The sequence below is a fragment of the Fukomys damarensis genome, unplaced genomic scaffold (assembly GCF_012274545.1).
Source record: "Fukomys damarensis isolate Sample0158 unplaced genomic scaffold, DMR_v1.0_HiC HiC_scaffold_33, whole genome shotgun sequence".
Taxonomy (NCBI): domain Eukaryota; kingdom Metazoa; phylum Chordata; class Mammalia; order Rodentia; family Bathyergidae; genus Fukomys; species Fukomys damarensis.
This window is the reverse complement of record NW_022900945.1, coordinates 19,116,888-19,121,449: the sequence shown is the minus strand read 5'-3', so window position 1 is coordinate 19,121,449 and position 4,562 is coordinate 19,116,888. Positions and strand designations below refer to the sequence as shown.

At 39.8% G+C, this 4,562-nt stretch overlaps 1 long non-coding RNA gene across 1 annotated transcript in view; it reads left to right on the top strand.

Annotated features, from left to right (window-relative positions):
• LOC104870907 overlaps positions 1 to 3,279 on the top strand; it is a 6,951-nt gene extending 3,672 nt beyond the window's left edge. The window contains exons 2-3 of the long non-coding RNA XR_782655.1: positions 2,407 to 2,519; positions 2,961 to 3,279. This is a non-coding gene — a long non-coding RNA (uncharacterized LOC104870907). The remainder of the gene's footprint in view (positions 1 to 2,406; positions 2,520 to 2,960) is intronic.
• Positions 3,280 to 4,562: the final 1,283 nt, after the last annotated feature.

Here is a 4,562-nt window from a genome sequence, read left to right as displayed (position 1 = left end):
GTCCCAGGTATTTCTGTTTCTCTGAAATCTTTTACCCCTTCTTATTTAATTAGGTTTTAGTTTTGAAAAGACAGAAAGAAAGAAAAAGCTATTTTCAAACAGTTGATTCCTAAAAAACAAAATAAATATGTGGGCTCAATGCTTGGAATTTCTTTCTTTTTAATTCAAAACAATTTATTAGTACATGTTTGCAGTACATAATGATTAGATTTATCATGAGGAATTGGTACATGTATCTAACACATCCTAATTCTTTTTTACTCTCCCCTCCTTCCCCTCTTCAATGCTTAAAATTTCTGAGTCTACAGAAAATACTGTTGGGGGAATAATAAAGTGTAGGGTATATACTAGGTCATTGCAAACCCAAAGATGAATGGTTTAATTCAATGTAATAAACCTGATGAGTCTTCCAGTAAGGTCGCAAAGCAAAGAGGAACAATATCTGGATTCTTCCATGAGGGGGGGTCTCCCAACCAAGGGGAGATGCAGATGCCTGAACAAGTAACACAGTATGTTGGGTTGATGCTCAAGGATCAGCTTTGCGAGAGCAGATAAGGGATGTCTTCTGGGGCCACCCATAAACATGTGAGTCTTGTTTGGTTTGTATATTTTTCTAAGTGACAGGAGTGGGTCAGTTATTCCCTAACATATATGTTTTCTTCAAAGCCAGTAATTGCAGAGAACATGTGCATTTTTATGGAAGGTCAGAAGACATTGAGAAGAACCTTTGAGGAGTCTCTTAGAATGCATTGGGACCAATCTTTAGGGTACTATTGGAAATTTGATGATTCTGGATCCTTCCTGGATGGAAAGAAAAAGAAAATGACATTTTCAGGGCAACTTCCATGAGCCAAATGCTTTCTAGGTTATTTTACATAATGTTCTAGAGAATCCTGAGATGGATTTTTTTTGACATCTTTAAAAACTTGGGAATTAGAGGTTTCAAGAAATTAAGTAACTTGCCCAAGATCACACAAGCATCTGTCTGATGACAAGACCTGTGTCTTTTCCAAATTTCTGTGACATTGTCCTGACTTCTTGAATTTCTTATAAGTCTCCTTTTCTATTTTTTACTATCAGCTTGTCTTTATGGAGACAACCCTTTAAATTTTCCTTAGCACTCTCAGACCCATTGATGTGGAAGTCTTTGAACTTTTTTTAAAAGGAGGTGCAAATTCAAGTGAATGGGATCATGTGGACATCATTGGCCTCATCATTATAATCAGAGAACAAGCAGAGTGATATTGAGCCTGTACTTACACTTACTGCCTTGCTAGGCACTAGGTAGGGTGATTTAGGTAGATGTGATCTCTGTTTTCCAAGATAGATGACAGGCTCCATGAGAGAAACAGCAAAAGAAGCATGATTTGGGTATTTTGTGTTTGAAAGAGAGATAGAAAGTTTCACGGCAGACTAAGGCAACGCTAGAGCATTATGGTGTAACCTAGAAGGCTGTTTCAAGAAGGAAGTCAGGTGGCTGGCTGAAGAGAGTGTTTTGTGTGTGTGAGAGTGTGTGTGTGTATGTGTGTGTGTGTGTGAGAGAGAGAGAGAGAGAGAGAGAGAGAGGAGAGAGAGAGATGTGGAATATGCAAGGGAGAGAGAGCTCAAGAACAAAAATAAAAAATATCAACACTTGGGAAAAGAGGTACAGGCCATACGGAAGAGGGGCTGCTGGTACCTCTAGCTGTGGTGCTGCTTCAGGTTAACAATTTAACCTCACTGGGCCCCCAATTTCTTTAGCTGTGCAATAGGAATAATAATATCTCACAGAACTTTTTTTGATATTGGGGCTTGAACCCAGAGCCTTTATACTGACCTTGATCCCCAGCCCTCCCCACTTTGTACTAGGGTTTGAACCCAGGCCCTTTACACTGAGCTGCATTCCCATTGTCTCCCAGACACACACACTTTCTTTCAGACAGGGTCTTATTAAGTGCTAAATTGCCCAGGCTAGGTTAGAACCTGTGATCTTCCTGCCTCAGGCTATCACAATGGTGGGATTAAAGCCATAGACTATCACACTTGGTTTATGAAATTTTAATAGGATTTAATAAAATTGTGTTAAGATTCAACTCTTCGGAAACTGAGATGTAGTCTGTAAATGTGATTAGGGTCAGCGTGGGACCCATGTTTCAATGTGTGGCTCCCACAAAACTTTGAGAGCGGACTGGCATGTTCAGTGATAAACAGAGAGAGTCAGCAGTGGGCATGAGGATCATGTGTAGTGGGTGAGGATGGAAGAACTCACTGAGCAAGAGCAAGCTTGTGGAGGTCAAGCAGAGCTGGGAAGAGTGGTAATAAACTTTGACATTGCCATGGATTCATTGTCCTTTCTTGTTTCCACAACTAATCCACTCTTCATCTACCTTTTTTTTTTTTTTTTCCTATGCTTTCTGTACTTTCTAGGCCTTTGCTCTGCTGTTTGAACAGAAAAGAAGTCTTTGGGTCCCAGTGCAGGAGAAGTAATCAGAAAGGGCCAACTTTCATGGCAGGACCATCCTACAAACTCCATTTTCAAGGTTTGTGTTATGGTTTAGATCTAAAATGCTCCCTAAAAGTCTCATGTGATTGGAGGTGGGGCCTGGTTGGAGGTGGAGTCATGATCCGGAAAAGTGTATTCTTGTCCTTAGCTCTTCCTTTCTCTCTTCTCTTTCTGGCTGTCATGAGGTGGGCAGCTTTACTTCTGCCAGACCTTTCCACCATGGCTTGTCTGCCTTGGAGCCAGCCATAGACTGAAACACCAAAACTGGGGGCCAAATTAAACCTCTCCTTTTTTAATTTGTGGGTGTCCAAAATCTTGTTCCACTGATGGGAAAGTGACTAATATAGGATGTAAACCTGAAAGCTGGGGCCAGGGAGATAAGGCAAGAAGATAAGTGGTGGCAGCAGACTCAGGGAAGACTTCTAAAGTGACATAAAACGATAACTGAGACAATCTCCACATGAAATTTCTTCTCCAGGTGCTAGCCAATGCCATCTGGAGCCCAAAGGGAGTTAATCAAGCACCATGCTGGAATCCTTATATCATGACTTACATCCTCAGGCCAGAAGCAGGTTTGGGTCCTTTGTAAACGCCTGTTTTGGAAAGCAATTTGGTGTCAGTTCACAGAAACCAAGAAGTGTGCTGAGTTGTGAGTCATCATCTGTCTTCTTTCTTCCACTTCGTGGGAAAAAGATAGGCAGATTGGTTCAGATAATATGTGGATCCACCCAAACTCTCACTGAAAGATAGAAACAAATGCATTTAAAAGTGTTTTAAAAAGCAAATTTACCTTGGAAAAGACACAATAAGCCTCTGTTCTTTGGTTTCAACTAGGATTTGAAGTCTTGTTTTATTTTTATCAAGTCTCCAGGCTTTCACGTGGGTGTTATATATAAGGTTTTAGATTTCTGGAGGGTCGACTCTTGCCTTTTAAAGCACATTTATGAGGGGCCGTGGATTTGACTCAGTGGTTCCACCGCCTGCCTCACAAGTGCAAGGACCTGAGTTCGATCCCCAGTACCAAAACAAACAAATAAATAAAAATAAAGCACAGTTATGAAATAGTTGCACCATGTGTATAGATGTGGTCTCTGACTGAAGATGTGGTCTCTGACAACAAGAGCTGGACTGTTTGTCACTGAAGTGGCTGGGGATTATAAGAGATTCAACTGGGAAATTATAGTAATCAACTGCTGTGAGGCTATTTTAAAGTATCTTCTTGCCTAAAGACAGAAATATGTAGTCAATTATAACTTCATTATTTGGAGGGATTAGAAGCAATTGTGTCAAAAAGTCTGGCACTTGGTTCCATTTACAATTTCTTTTTAAAGAAAGGACACAAAGGGCTCACCTGCTCACAATGTCCTTAAGTTCAGTTACTTACCTGATAACATCAATGTCAGAAGTATGGCCAAAAGGAAAACAGATATGACAAAAGTCTACGATCCAAATTGACTTTTCTTTCGGTAATAGAAAGTGTTTAATAATACCTCTTGATGAACAGGCTTTCTGTAGTGGAAAGCAATTCTGAGGTCGCCAGTGTTATATTTAATATGGTATGCTATTTTAATTATGATTTTAATTTACTTTTAAATGTGACTGTCTTCCTAGCAAGAACCTTGAGAGAACAAATATCCTTTTGCTTAACACATTATACTAGATTCTCAAGAAGTGTCTGTGCAAAAGATGACAGGAAGAAGTGAAGGAAAGAACAGATGAACGACTAAGGGCCCAATATTGGCCATGTCTATAGCCAAACAATTAGTGATAGAGAACTTAAACTAGCTCTCCTAGTTCTCCAGTAGCATTCTTCACAACATCTTCTGTATTTATTATCTCTTTAAGTCTTGGTCCTATTTTCACATTATACAATCAAACCTGGGATTGCAGGTAATTTGGTCTGCAAGTGTTCTGCAAGACAAGCAAACATTTCTAAGAAATTTTAACTTGATAGATGAGCAGTGTCTTGCAATATGAGTAGCACATCACATTAAATATCACATGATCGCAGCCTCCGTTGCTGCTCTGATACACAAGTGCTTTGATTGTGAGCAGAATGAATTATTCTTGCAAGCCAAGA